This window comes from Cynocephalus volans, chromosome 11 (genome assembly GCF_027409185.1).
Source record: "Cynocephalus volans isolate mCynVol1 chromosome 11, mCynVol1.pri, whole genome shotgun sequence".
NCBI classification, from domain to species: domain Eukaryota; kingdom Metazoa; phylum Chordata; class Mammalia; order Dermoptera; family Cynocephalidae; genus Cynocephalus; species Cynocephalus volans.
In genome coordinates, this window is record NC_084470.1 from 126,068,571 (window position 1) to 126,084,986 (window position 16,416).

The window sequence follows — 16,416 nt, forward strand, 5'->3', positions numbered from 1 at the left end:
CATATTTTACAACTGTAACTAGTTTGGAATATGTGGCTCTTCTTTTATTCATGCCAAAGCATTTGGATACACAGTTGTTAAAACTTTACATATATAGTATTCAGCTCATAAATGACCATGGCTCATCAAGTCCTCTCAGCACGCTGGCCCGTAACTCTCATTGCTTTCCTGAGAAACCACGCAGTTTGGGTTGGTGAATGCAACTGCAACCTATGTGAGCATGTGAACACATTATGTGATCACGGTGGGAATGAAGGCAGTGTCGGGTGGTCAACAGCCTGGGATTGGGGATCAGAAAGTTCATGACCCCCATCCCTGCTTTGTCCTCTGCGTGGGGACAAAGTAAAGCTTGACCTCTTTAAGCCTTGAATTTCTCATAAGTAAAAATGATAAAAATGATGGAATCGAATAGTTTTTGTGTGAGAAATAAATGAGCACTACGGATATATATATATATATATATATATATATATATATATATATATATATATATATATATATATAGTGCTTGGTGTCATGTCAGAGAAAGAAAGTGCTCAATACATGTTTAGATGTCATAAAAAAAGAATACGGCTGTGTGACTTGGGGTCTTATTTGAGAGACACATCTTCCTTAATGGAATTTTGGAGGACATGCCGGTTTCTGCTTTTGCGTTTTGTTTTTGACACCAGTTTTACCTTAGTCACGGATACTATGAGATGTCCTACAGAAGACCTAATAGGATTCATGTAATTTAATAATACCATAAAGAGATGTGCCTTACTTTTCCTCCTTTTTGTATATGGTGAACAAAACATGTAAGAGCACAGAAACTGAATTTCATGCTATACTCTCCGCCTCTGATTAGACACAATTATTTTTTTAAATGTAAAAAAAAAAGTTGAGGAAAGGTAAGTAACCTTACTAGGTTGCCTAATAATTCCTACCAGAACCTTTTAAAAATGCTATTTGCGGGGCTGGCTCATGGCTGACTAGGGAGAGTGCAGTGCTGATACACCAAGGCCACGGGTTCGGATCCCACATAGGGATGGCCGGTTAGCTCACTGGGTGAGCGTGGTGCTGATACCACCAAGTCAAGGGTTAAGATCCCATTACTGGTCATCTTTAAAAAAAAATAAAAAATAAAAAATAAAAATGCTATTTGCTATTTGTCACTCTCTTACCCACTTTTCTATAAAACTTACTGGCATGCTGAAGAAACGTTATGTTAATGAATTACTTTGGTCTTTTGAAGTTTATCTATCAGGCTAATTTAATAGAAATAGGCACTCAGTACTTTGTGAGAAACGAACATATTTTTCTGAAAGAGGGACTGGAGTAACATTCACATATGGTTCAAATAACAGATGCTCAGAACTCAGCCTCAGCCACAGTTAACAAGCAATTTACATTTCAACTATGGGAGGAGGCACACAAAACAAATCACACCCTCAATTTTTGTAATTATTTTTTTCAATCCAGGTACAGTCTAACCATTTCCTTTTGGCAAATGTTGGCATTTTCCATTACAGCATCCTGTTTTAAACACCTTCACTACCCCACTGAACTCATCAGATATCACCGCGTACAATGCTCATAATGACTCACATTTACAAGAATACATGTTTATAATGATAAAACATTATTTGCTAACTGATTTCAGAAAGGATTTGTAAATGATTGACAGATAGCTAATGACTCCAAGGCATCTTTGCCAAAATCCAAAAGGCATTCAACAATGTCATCTGAACCCATATTGCACGATAATGTTAAAGTTCAGTTAATGAGTTACAGTCACTGTAAACTTCCTGAATACACTCTTCTAAGACATTATAACATCCGTTAGGAACTGATATTCTCACAAAATTGGATTTATGATGAGCACCTTGCATGAACATGCCAGAAAGGCCCTCTAAGTATGTTTATAATTTAGGTTTCTTAAGAACAAGCACCCTAAATTACTCATCATTCAAATAGACTGATTGCATCAGACATGGGGAAGTTTTAACAGAAGGCTTATAAACACTGAGCCAGTTAGTTCCTGCCAAACCATTGCTTAATAGTGCATTTTTGCTTGTACCTTTCACTAACAAAGGCATTTGTCACTGATTTTATATAGGACCTAGGTTAGGGTTGCCACATTTTTTTTTTTTTATAAATCGGCTTCTTTAATAATCCTCTCAACTGCCAAATTATATAAGACGGGGGAATGGTAGATTTTGGAAAGAAGTTACTAAGTAAAGATTTCTTCTCATTCTTTTTAATAACTGTGAGAAATGTGGCACCTGGCAGGAAAGATAAGTGACTTTTACACAGTACTAATATGGCCGGGTAAATATTACTCACTTTTTATAGCACTAATAATTAAACAGAGACTTAGTCAATCTTTTGGCATCAATTGAAATGTTTAAGACTTTACTCTCGTGTAGGCTTGCGCTGAGTTCCCCACGTTTATCACAATTTGTGATCTATGTCTGCTGGCTTATAGTTTATATCTTTATTTAGAGTAAATGAAATAAACTCAGTGCCATTTTGTTTCTATTTAAGGCCTTTTAAGACATTTAAGCAAATAATTAAATTGTGTAAACTGTTTTTAAAAGAGGAAACTGTAGAGCATTCAAAGTAATTTCCCTAGAAATCACTTCATTATTATTATTAAAACACAGAGCCACAAAGTAGATCTCAGACATGCTTAATTCACAAAACTCAATATTATATATTGCCTAACATTATCTGGCAGACCACATGAGTGAAACAATCATTTAAATAATACGTGTTCCTCTAGACAAATATTTTACATAGCTAAATCTTACATGGAGCTACATAACTCAATTTTGATTTGTGTTTCAGTTATTCTAATAGACATTTTTTTTTTGCCCTCTCAGTCCTTTGTGAAACAGGAAAATGTTTAATCAAAAATGACAAATAAAGTTGAATTTTAAATCTCTATTCTTTAAACACAGCAATCTGTGATTACTCAAAACATCCGTCTACTGACTATAAGGGAATAAAGGCATAAATGCACATATGTTATATTTTTCATTATATTTGAGAAAGAAAGGATAAAACCAAAAAAGAAAGGATTAATTGAAAAACACTGAGGAGACTTAGAAAGATTGCCTTATACTATACGAAACTGCAAAAGCAAAAAGAGTTTCGATGAGGTAGGCTCACTTTCTACCTGCTATTTTTATTTATATGAATCTAACAAATTATACTTTCAAGCATTATTTATTTAGATACTGAATATTTAGCATTTTAGATTTTCCCATTTCTTTTGCTTTTCTCAGAAAGCCACAACCTATCCAATTTTTCTGTATTTGCCTAATAACTAAGAAGAGAAAAATTGAGATTATGGGTAAATACAAAATTTGGAATTGTGAGATTTTTAATTCTCACTCTCTTTCACTATCTTCCATTATCACAAAACTTAATTGGGCTGTGTTTAAATTTAGTGCCTTTTTCCATTTAGTATGATCTTAAAAGCTTTATTCTACTTTCTTATACTAATATTAGGATATATTAGGTTTGGAACAGCTGTGGTAGTAGAAATGTGATTTTTGATTAATTTTTTCACCTCTTTTTACATCTATATCCTTATATATCATTTCTACATTTATTGAGCACATATTATGTGTCAGTTACTCTGCTAAGAGCTTTACATGCATTCTGTCATTTAATCCTCAATAATTATTTTAGTTACCTATGTTTTACATATTATGAAAATTGATGCTCGGAAATTTTAAGTAATTTGGCTAGTGCTACACAGATAGTATACGATAGAGGTGGATTCAGATCCATGTCTGATTTTAAAGCTATTACAAGATTCCACGATGAAAAATTATCTTGTGGATTAAATGATACGTATGCCTAGCATCTGGGAATCAATAAACATCAATTATCAATGTTAATGCTGATTAGGAAGGCTTCCACTGGGGAAACTCAAAGAACTTTAAACACAGAGTTGGCAATGCATTATGTCCTTATCTATGTCCCTTAGTAAACGTATTCATATAAAAAATAGGAACAAGTCATAAATGCAGGTCCAATTCATCATGTCCCAAATGAAACTTATTATTTTTCATTTTGAATGCCACTTTTAAATTGTTTTAATGAATTATACTGCAAAATTGCTAAATCAGAAATCTGGGTGTCATCCTAAACATCTCCCTTTAATTTATATGCTGTATCTATTCAACTGACAAGCTTAGTTCATTCTGTTTACTTAATACCTCTCACTGGCATCCCCTCTTCTCTAGTCCCAGGCTGTCACTGCCTTTGCTCAGCGACATCTGCATTGGCAAGTTCACTGGCTTTGAGCCAGGGGGACTTGAGGTCTAGTCAAGACACATCAGTGATTAGCACCATGACCCTTAGTGAGTTCTTTGTTCCATTTAACATTGTTTCATCAGTGTGCATGCATGTGAAACATCCCTTGGGATGGTAGGAAGGTAAATGAGAATAAATGTGACATCTAGCCCAATGATTGGCACATAGAGGGCCCTGATCATTTTTCATGTTGATCGCTTCTGTCGTCTGCATTTGATTTTGGCTTCCTCTTCCTCTATGCCATCTTCTACATTCCTGCCTATAAAGTTTTCAAAAAACTAATAATGATATTCTGCTGCTTAAAATTTTTCAGTGGTTCTACATACTGTGTAGGATAAAACGTATACTCTTAAATTTGATAGACAAGACCCTTTAGGATCTGACCTTTTTTTCCTTTTACCTCTCTAATTTATCTTCTCCCATACCTCATACTCATTTTACGCTCTCTCTACAAAGAACTACTTGTAGTTCTTCAAGAACATCATGATGTTTCATGCCTCTGTGTATTCTTTCATCTGTTCATTCATTTGTCCATTCATTTATTGGTTTGTGTAGGTAAAATGTGCTGGAGTCTATAGTTGGTGCTGGAAATACAGAGCCAACCTAATCAGGTTCAATTTGGTGAAGGAGACAAATGATGGTAATTGTTTATCAGAGCTAAGCTTAGGATGCTGAGGAGCATGCAGGACTGCAAATCCATCTTAGGAAAGATACAAGGAGGCATCCCAGAGGAAATGATGCTTAAGCATCCTTAGGGCGAGTTAGAGTTAGCCAAGCAACCGGGTGTTCCTGAGAGGAAGTGGCGCATACAGAGCCGCAGAATCATAAGGGGCTGTGGCACGCTTAGCGATCTAAATCCATTCTCTTGGAGCTGAGCCTCACCTGTGATTAAGGATATATTACTGGAGCATTTTTTAAATAGTGGCAAACAAACGGAAACAAAGGGAATGGCCAAGAATAGGGGAATGGCTGAATAAATTACAGTACCTGCATTTCTCTGGATGTAACGCAGACATTAAAGAAAGTGAAGTAGAGCTTTACTGGATGGTTTGGAAGGTATATAAAGTATTTATTATTGCATGAGCAAAGTAAGGCAGTTATATGCATGGGAGAACCAAGCAAAAAAAGAAGAAAACAAAGTATAGGCATATGATCACACTTATGAATTTATGTAAAAGTCTGTGTACACGTGAATATGTGTATCAAAAAAAGATGTTAAAACAACTCAGTAGACAAGTAAAAAGGAAAGATAAATGAATCATCTCTAACCCTGTCATCCTGAGATCTTAATGTTTTGAAGTATTTTTCTAGCATTATATATGTGCTTAAATATTTAAATATATTTAAAATTGGTATCAGGTTGTACATATTATTTTGTATTCTGCCTTTTAAAACATTTACCATTATATGATTATTATTTTCTCAATCCATTATATTTTATCTAAAACATGATTTTTACTTTCTGGCTATCGTTCCTCTGGGTGGCTGCTTTATCACTTACCTTACCATTCTTCTGTTGTTGGATGTGTTGTATGTATGTGTGTGTGTATGCATTTGCTGATTTGAATAATCCTGGCCTTGTCATTGACTGGCAGTGTGACAATGAACCATTTAGTTAATCTTTTTGTCTCTTAGTTTGCTCATCTGTACCATGGGGACAGTGGTAGTATAAGGCAGTTGTAAGGAGTGAACGACTTAAGTATGTTTGTTTCTAACAGCCTGGTACATAGTAAGTACTCAATAAATGCTCACTCTTAGGAAGTTCCCTTCTGCAGGCTATAAGAGAACACTTCTCTTAAAAGGAAGATGACGATGTCTACCTCATATTACTGTTGTGACAGGCGCCAAGTGCCTGCTGTGGTGTCTGACGTAGGGCAGGCCTCATCTGTTCTTCCTGGGCCCTAGCAGGTCTCTGGTCTCTCAAATGTTCTTCCTCTGTGCTCCAACAGCACCCAGCATACACCTCTACCGTGGAACTTATCTCTCTGTATTGTGATAGCTTTTTGCTCTTTTTCTTCTTCACTAAGGTGTGAGTCCTTTATCTGTCCATCCCCAGCACTCAGCACAATGGCTCACACTCTGGGGACACCCACTAAATGTTTGGCAAGGGAACGGTAGTGAGAAGGAAGACCTAAGAGGACAGGGAAGAAAAAGATGAAAGGAAAATGATTGTGGGGAACGGGATTAAATTGTTAGGGGAATAGAGAGGGTGGAAAGAGGGGAGATGATACACAGATAATGGGGGCGGTGAAGCTGGCGGACACCTCTGGTGTGAACTGGGACTGGTCACTTAGGGAAAAAACAGACTGAGGAGTGACAGATGGGGTGCAGGGTCGGACTGAAAGAAACTGGGCCGAGATGCCGGGCACCGTTCAAGCTTTATTAAAGAAAGAAATCTGTCAGGCTGTGCTCAATGGAGCAGGCAGCCCAGGGATGCCCTGCAAAGGGGCCAGCACCAGGCGTGGGGGCGGCAGAGCAAGCTGGGTGATGCCACCAAGGAGGGTCACTATGCTAACGTGGATCGGGGTGGAGAACTGTGTCCTTGCGGAAGTAAAGGGGTTTCTGCTTAAGTCAGGAGGCTTCTCATAAAGGGAAGGGGAGAGGGGAGGGGAGGAGGTCGGTGGCACCATTTTGTACTTGGGCTTGTCTAAAGTGGCGCTGGTTATGTTGCAGATCTGTTATGGACTACTCTACAGAGCAATTAATCACCAGCTGTTAAGTCCCTGTTATGTGGTAGGCACTGGGCTAAGTTCTGGTACAAATTGTTTCATTGAATCATTATAAACACCCTGCATTAGGTAAATGACATTAATTCTCCTATGGAGGAACTTTCCCTCCCAGACCTATTTTAAGGATGAGAAAACTGGAGATTGGTGAAGTTAAATTATTTGTCCAAGGTCAGCTGGCTAGTAAGGAACGGAGCTGTGATTCATGCATCTTTCCAGTTCTAGAACCTGAGCAGTCATCACTCTGCTTTCCTCGATCCTTTATGGAGCTGGGGCCAGACCTGGCTTCAGCGTTTGTCAAGTAAGGTCAAGTGTGTCCTGTCCGTCACCATGGTAAATTGCATAGCCAGCCTGGCTCTCTGTATTTTCTCCTTTAATAGTTTGGCAGATGGTTATTGACATTCTTACAGTGCTATTTGGTGATCTGTAAAGAGACAAAGTTCTGTAATAGGAAACCAAATCAAGAAGGTCAGAATGTCCTTTGAGAGACAGCAGAAAGAGCCTGGTTTCTGTGTACCAAGCTAAAGGTACACAGTGGCCGTGCCGTTTTTCCTCCACACTCGTGAGGCTTAGCGAGTCTAGAGTCACACATGTCATTTCATTGCTTTTGAGTCATTGGCAAACAGAAATTGAGGACAATGAGCAGACACAGGGGACAAGAGGTGAGATTTTTCCATAATTAATGGTGGAAGGATAGCACAATGTCAGTTAAATAGGCTGGGGACAGTAACCAGATAAATGGCAAAACTGAAACCAACTTTATTTTATTTTTCAACAAGAGATGTGAATTCTGAAACTTTCAGCAGCCAAGAGGCTAAAAGTTAAAACGCTTGAGAATGTATATTTTTTTAATCGCAAACTTGTGAGTTTCAGGATAACTATAGTTCAGAGTGCCAGGAGCAAACAGACTACTTTCAAGTAAAGACAAGAGCTTTTCAACTGAGGGTACTAAGCTTTCTAATTGCACTTCTAGGGAAACGTCCCTGGGCTGTCCATTTTGACAGGGGAATTGCAGCAGAATGACAAAGTGACTACAAACTCTTGCTGGTCCTGATTCTGCATTTCTTAGCTCTGATCTGATGGGACTTTCTTGCAAAGAGGCTGCCCAACTGGAGGGAGGTTTGAGAAATGCTTTCTCCTTTATTTAGTTCATTGAAAGTAAAAACACTTCATGTTCTTTCCCGAATTCAGTCTCGGCAGGGAGTTACCGTGGTGGTTAGGTAGGCTTGCCTGCAGCTAATCATTGTGTCAGAGATTTTGGATGTCAGTTAACGGGAGCTAATAATTTGAACAACTAACATTGATTTTCCATTCATTATAACACCTAAGGTAAGCTCCATACTTTATAATGAGGGACAGATGCCAGATGTGACTTCTAATTTGGCTTTTTGATAAACTTGAGGCATTTAACAAAAAACTTAGAATGATTTTCATCTACACCATCCTTGGGTAATGGCCACAATTTTGTATTCAGTAAAGCACTAAGTTTTTTTTGTTTTTTTTTTCTCTCTTTTCCAGCGGCTGGCCAGGGTAGGGATCAAACCCTTGACCTTGGTATTATCAGCACCACACTCTAACCAACTGAACTGAGCGGCCGGTCCCTTCACTAAGTATTTTTCACACAAAGTTTATTGAGGGAATATCAAAAATTTTATGTAAGTGAAAGAACAGGCCATTCTTAAAATTAAAACAATAGCTTGAAATATGTCCTGACTCCAACATTGTGCAGCTCTTGTCTTTTCTCTCTCTCTGCAGGCATATCTTTAAGTGATTTTCCTCTTGAAGACATTACTTTCCCCTTGGTTTAGTTAAACTTCAGTAACAGAAAGCCCAGACTGAACCAGCTTCAACACTAAGGAAAGTATACTCTCTCGCACATAGTAAGAGGTTCAGAGGTGGGGCAGCTCCAGGGCTGGTGAATTCATGGCTTGGTGACCTCATCAGGTCACCTTCTTCTTTCTGTGCCCACCACTGTCAACTTGTTGACTTGTCCTCTGGTAGCTCTCATGGTTGCAGGGTAGATGCAGCAATTCTAGAAATCATATCAAACCAAGAAAAGAGTTAAAAGTAAGAAATGAGTGTGTCCTATTTTCTTTCTTTTCATTAGAAAAGAAATCTCCCAATAACACCTTGGCAGGTTCCTTTTTATGTCTTTGATGAGATGCTGGTCACATGCCCAGCCCTAAACCAGTCACTGGGAAGAGAAATGGAGTGGCCATGATTAGTTAGAATGTTCAGGATTTACCCTTGAGCTGAGCCCACAATGGGGAAAAAAAATCGGGATTCTGTTGGCAAGGCAGGAAGAGAGAATGGATTGGGGTAAGCAATCAATAACACTTGTGCCACGTCCCTTAAATTTTGTTCTCCTTCTGACTTTACCACCTATGTTGTCTTAGCAATCATTAATTTCACTAAAGTAGGCAGAACAAAGTTTGCAGGGTTAGAATGGAACAGTCTGTGTGCGGATGATTTAATAGCCCGAGGCAGAAAGGAGACTCACGTGCAAGGAGGTGAGAGAAGTGTACACGGATCAGCCGGGCCAGTTAGCTGGAGGTCACACCTAGCAACAAACCATCATTTCCTACCCAACTGTATTAAGATGTGCAAGAGGCAGGAGCCCTGAGAGCCAAAAATGAGCCTGGAGCCATAAAGAAGCTTAGGAACCCCATATTTCCCCAGGGGCCTTATACCAGGGATCCAGAGCTGTAAAAACTGCCACCAGTTCATTGAACTGGCGGTCATTATCATGATGCACAGAGAAACAATGCAGAGAGAAAATAAAACTGGACTCCTCAGAACATCCACAGGGAGCTGAAAGTAGAACGAAACATACACGGTGCTTACATATATAAATTTTCTCATCTGAATGTTCCTGTCCTGTCTTCTGTCTCGCTAATAATAATAGCAAACATTTCAATACTAATTATGGCTGGCCGGTTAGTTTACTTGGTTAGAGCGTAGTGCTGGTAACAGCAGGGTCAAGGGTTCAGATCCCCATACTGGCCAGCTGCCATAGATAAATACATGCATACTAATTACTATGTTCCAGACACCATTGTACACACTTTATATTAATTAACTTATTTGTTCAACACCCCTGTAAAGTAAGTACTGTTATCGTCATTCCCGTTTTAAAGATGAAGAACTAAGGCACGGTGAGGTTGTGTAACTTGCTCGAGGTTGAAGAGTTGTAAATGGAAGAAAGTGAGATTCCATTATTTTTCCATCTGGCCACTATAGCCTTTCTACTGCCTCTTTTAGGAGTCTTGAGCCTGACAAAGAGGCCACTTTGATAAGTTTTTGTTTACCAACTGCTTTCACTTAACCTTCGTAAAGGATATTATACTACATGAGGATATTGATTCTTTGACCATTAGATTTTTTTCACTAGTTTTTTAAATGGTTGTTCTCCATCTAACAATGTTTTCTAAGTCTAGGAAATTCAAGCAAGACTGGTTAACACCGCTGATGATTGTAGAGCTAGAAATCATACATTGTTCATTTGTGTGTGTGTGCGCGTGTGTGTGTGTGTGTGTGTGTGCGTGCGTGTGTGTGTGGCAGGGAGACTCTTTATTCTCTGACAATAAATAACCTTAGAGGCAGTGATTATTACATTTGAGTACCTAAATCACCTAGAATACCCTTAAACACAGAAGTAGGCAGCTGGTTAGAGCACAGCCTTGTAATACCAAGGTCAAGTATTCGGTTCCCTGTACTGGCCAGGCACCAAAAAAACAAAACAAACAAACAAAAAACCCAAAAAACCCCACATAACTAGGCCTTTTATTCTTGCATTCTAAAAATATTTAATTAGAAAGGTCAACCTTAATTTCTAAATGGCCTAGCCATAAAATGGAGCCGTAGCATGGAACTCATGGTAGCTATTCCAAAAACTTTGGAAATAATGCAGGTTAAATTTTGCAAATGTAATTGAGCACAGACATTCTTTGCTTTAAGAGCTTTGTTTTTAAAAATTTAGGTATAAATCAAATTTATTAAAATGAAAACATTGTATTTGCTATTTAGTGCAAACTTACATTCCTCTCGTAAAATGAAAAATCTTTCCGCAATGTTGATGTCCACTCTCCAAGCTGACCTGTCTTAAAGTTTGCGAACAAGTTTGGATATCGAATTTATGGTGTAGACACTTTCTCCTCTTTCTCTTCTCTCATTTTCCATCCTTCTCCAACACTCACTCCTACAAAGTAGGTATCTAAATCAGTAACCTAAGATGGATTGCCATGGATCTGAAACCACTGGGCCATATTTAAAAAATTTTTAAACTGCAACAACAACAAAAAATCAAATGAATAGACATTTACTGAAACCTAGTATGTCCTCCTGGAGTTGTCTTAGACTTTGTGGGGAACACAAAGAATCAGAATAACAGGGCCTCAGTTAGAGTGTGGTGTTGATAACACCAAGGTCCAGGAGTTGATCTCTGTACCAGCCCAGCTGCCAAAAATAAGTAAATAAATGAGTGATAATAATAAGTAAAAAAAAAGAGAGAGAGAGAGAGAGACTCTGGATCTGAAAGGGTCATCATGGTTTGAGTTTAGCCTCCTTATTTTACAGTTGAAGAACCTGAGAAACCAGAGAGGTGTAGGGACTCACTGAAAAGCACACATCAGTGGCAGAGCAAGAAATAAAGCCCATAGATCTGGATTCCAAGGCTGGTTTTTATTATTTACCTGATTAAATGAGCATAACTGAGCATTTGCTTTGTGCCAGGCACTGTGTTAGGCACTGGAGGTTCAGGAAAAAAAGACCTTCTAGGAGAAAGTTGAGGACATCCCCTCCCGTGAAAAACAGGAGGCATGTGGAGTTAGTGTAGAGGGATTTATAAAGGTAAACTCGGGGGGCTGTGGAATCACAGGGAGGGCATCGAACACAAATCCAGGGTAGGGATGACGCAAAGGAGGCTTCCAGGAGGAGGTGATATTAAGACCTGAGTCTTTCGGGATGGGTGGGAATAGGGAATGGTGTGTTACCTATTACTAAGAGAGGCCAAATATACAGATACGCAAATTGAATTACAATGAAATAATAGAGGTGACAGGCCATTTATAGTTAACTTCCAAATGAATTAAAAACCAGTCATTGTTAGTGAAATTTAGAAGACGAATATGTAGATAGACTAAAAATGTGGCCAAAACAGACGCTCAAGGTGGTTTGGTTACGTGTTTTCTTTTTTCTATCATGGCTAGTCCTGTAGTGAGGGGCAGGACCCAGACTTTGGAGTTAAGAGGACGGAGATCCCAGATCTGTTTTATATCTGACAATGTGGTGCTATGCATTAAATGTCCCCCCAAACTCATTGAAGCTTAAATTGTGTCCCCAAAGTTCCAGGTATTAGAAACTTGGACCCTACTGTGACAGTGTTAAGAGGGTGGGAAATCCTATTATGGTGATTGAAATATGGGGCCTCGAAGAGGTAATTAGATTGTGAGGACCATGTCATAATGAATGGTTTAAAGGTGGTCATGGGCGTGGTTCTGAGGGCTTTAAAAGAAGAGTGTGTGAGAAGTTCACTATCTCTGCTTCGCCATTATGCCATATGAGACCCCTGAGTCGCTGTCACTATCAACAAGGCCTTCATCAGATGTGTTCCCTGGACTTTGGACTTATCAGTGTCTGAAACTGTAAGCAATAAATTTCGTTTTCTTATAAATCGTCAGTTCCAGGTATTCTGTTATAAGCAATAGAAACAGATTAATACACATAGACTATGTGTAAAGTGGGTGTAATAATGCCGAGCTCACTGGACGGATGATGGTGATGTTTAAGTGAGATTCTGGAGTCTCTGAGCTGTGACATGCCATCCAAAGATCACTAGCAGGTAGCAGTACAAACCCATCTTTAACCAGGGAGTACTAGAATACAAACACCCCCTCTTTGGTGTTTTCTTCTCAATAGCTAAGAATGCCTGGTAAGGAGAGAGTATGAGGGAATCTGGGGAGGAACCTGAGACATTTGCTGTGGGAGAAAAGTGCTGGAACTATACTATATATTAATTAATTAGCTTTTTCCTTCTTCATGTTGCACAGGCACCAGAAGCCACCGAATTGATTTAAGCTCAGCTCTGGTGGCTGACCTTGGGCAAGTGACTTAACCCTTCTGTATCTCAATTTCTTCCTTCGTAAAATAAGGATAGTAATTATACCTATGTCCCAGGATTGTTGTGAGGATTAAATGAGTTAATTACCCAGAAAGCCTGGTACATAGTAAGAATCAATGTTAGTTATTACTTTCTCCCCACTGTTTGCACACCACTTAGACATCCCAAGGTGAAAGTTTTTTGACTAGAGCTAAAAAACCTATTGATTTAAATTGATCCTAACAATCATTTATTCATCTTAAACCTGCATTTGTTTTAATACAAAAAAAAAAAAAACCCTCTAATATTTGCTTGGTGAGAATTACCATTTTGGTAAAGATAATTTTACCAGATTTGCATTTTGCAGTCCTCCTTTTGATACTAAGTTGATACAACATAAAATAAAATATGGAGAGTGGTCTGGTGAAGGGGGGCAGTGGATACTAGAACTTTTTTAGGGGTGGGGGGTGCTGTTGCTGCCTTTGCTGACCTGGCCACAAGTAATTGTGAGAACTGGGTGAGACTGGCAGAGCACGGAAGGCATTCACATGTACTCTGAGCTATACGTCTATTTCCCATCTACAGATGCTGACATTATATTTACTAAAGAAAGTACACATCCATTAATTATTTGATCAGTGAAGGCATGTGAGATTTGCCTAAGCTTAGAACTGGAAGGCAAAAGACAAAAATATCTTCAGGAAATGCTTGCATGTGTGAAATGGCGTAGAAGATTAAAAATATTTTCTTTAAAAATGGGTTTCAAAGGAATTTGATAACAACTTAGGTATTCCTGATTTCATCTTATTTGATATCAGTAAAAAGATTATCAAAAGTTGGCTCAATTTAGGGGTCCACAATACCTTGTACCTCATCTTAAGTTTCAGTTAGACCAGTATCATTGTTCTGGAAGGTGGCTGGACAATTTTGAATTACTTAAATGATCTGCCTTAGTTCTAAAGTCACTAAGAGGTATGGGAGACCCATCGTGTTGGCAGCTTCTGAAGTTTTATGGGAACTAGTATTATGTTAATACTTTCTAAATATTTCATTAGATAATATCAAATGTGCTTCAAATGATGCTCATAAAGAAATAGAATTTTCAAAAATATTCTGTACCATGTTCTAAACATCCAAAGAACTTTAATTAAATTTGCAAATTTTAAAACAAATTTCATTTGTTATACCCAGAGACTGAGAACTAGGATTTCAAGAGCTTAAATTTGAGTTCTTTTGTGATGATGTGGTTTCCTTTATCCAACTTTTTACCTGATGGCAATTATAAAAATCCAATTTAATTATGAATACGCCTTATCATATCTCTGAAAGGGATAATGGAGAAAAATGATTCCATAGTCCTTCATGACATATTTAATGACTTTTCTACATCCAACATAAAAGTTACTTTATGGAAATTTTCTTTACAGCTCTTGTAATTTACATTAAATGTTTTACTCTTCGTAGCTTAGCTTAAAATCTGTTTCTATAACTAGTGTGTGTGTGTGTGTGTGTGTGTGTGTGTGTGTGTGTGTGTGTTAGAAACACTTAAAATACTATCTTGGAATTTAAAAATTTTATCACTTTGAAAATTAGCTAAATGTTTAATTTTTATCATTGCTTTTCTTTCTATTTTTAATCTTGGAATGAAAACCCTACCTTAATGTTGTTCTGCATGACTTGTTGATTTGGTGTATATATATTTTATATGCTTTCTTCAGAGATGTGTTCTAGGGAGCCTGAAGAATATCTTTCTCTAGATTCCCCAGATTTCAGCACTTCACTGCCATTTGTTTATACTCCCTATTGCACCATGAGGACAGGAGAAATATTATTACCTCTACTTAACGAATAGAAAAACTTAGGCATGAGTAACAAATCAATGGCAAGGCTGAGACTGAGTGGGTGACCATCCCAAGGGGGAGTGGTCATGCCCAGCACCCCTCTAAAGCCCTCCCCAGAGGTTGGTGGCCTTCCAGAGGAGACTGGCTTGCCACACCACACAGAGAGCCCTCAGCCTGAAATTGAGTTGGCTGCATTTTTACACTGCCTTAACGTTAAGAACTTGGTTATTCTCTTTCCTTGTTTCACATCTGAAAACCAGCAGATGTAGATCCTCCCCTAACATCTTTCAAAGAGTAAACAACTCTCATCAAATCTGTTATGCCAGAGCTGCTGCGTTTAAACAAAATCCCTCTGCACCAGCAATACATTTAAACAACTCAACTTTTTCTCTCAGTGGAAACACTCTTTTTGTACTTCTACCTTGAATCTTCTATCTTGTTCAAGACACTGCTGAGAATCAGGCTTGTGGGAAAGGCCTCTGACGTGTTAACGATACTTCATAGTCCCAGACTCTCCAAATCATTTTATAAGGAGACCAGCAGGGTGTTCCATTTGCTCACACCAGGTTTAAGGTTCCTCCTTTCCCTTTTTCTGTTAAGAGAAACCAGAGGCAAGAGAAGACCATTGTGTTCGCTCTATGTCTTCAGGACCCGAGTGAGTCTTGGCACCCGGGACTGGCTACCAGCAAGGCGCATTTTCTCCCTATGATCAGGCAAAGCTGGACATCTTCAGTTCCCATTTTCGTTGCCCGTCCAAAAAAGAAAGCCCATTACAATAGCACATCTAGCTGCCTGTGTCTCAGTCTCTACCATACCTTGATTTTGACCAGATTAGTCAAAAGATTGAAAGAGATAAGATATCCAGAATTTTTAAGCGATTGGAGAATAAGCACTTTTTGTGCCTAAAAAGAAAAACCCTAGCATTTTAGAAAAACAAACATAGTGTATACATATTTTGAATCTTTTAAGATAAAGCTTTCTTATAACTTCAAAAACATATCAATGTTATTAGGCATAAATTTGCTCATAAGATTATCATTTCTGATTTATTTTACAATAAAAGGCTTGGAAGAGTAATCCAGGACCCCAAATTCTTCATTTCTTCCATCTCTCTACCACTCTCATATTTTTGACAAAATACGAAAAGCTCCTTGCATCTTCCTTCTCCAAATGTTTCTGGATTCTTTCAACTAGACTTTTATACCACTAATCCAACTCTACCTCAGTTTTCTCAAGTTAAGGAGGTTTTTTGTCCTGTTTTGTTTTTAATGATAGCATTTGTAGCCTTGGGATATTTTAGTGCCAAAAGTAAGCAAAAGAGAGAAGGTGAAATCCTAAAAAGAAAGGTTTTCAATTCACAATAATCAAGTTGCTGATATTTACGTGTTTACTCATTGGTATTAATTCATATTTATTGAGGACCTCCTTTGTGCCAGGCATTGTG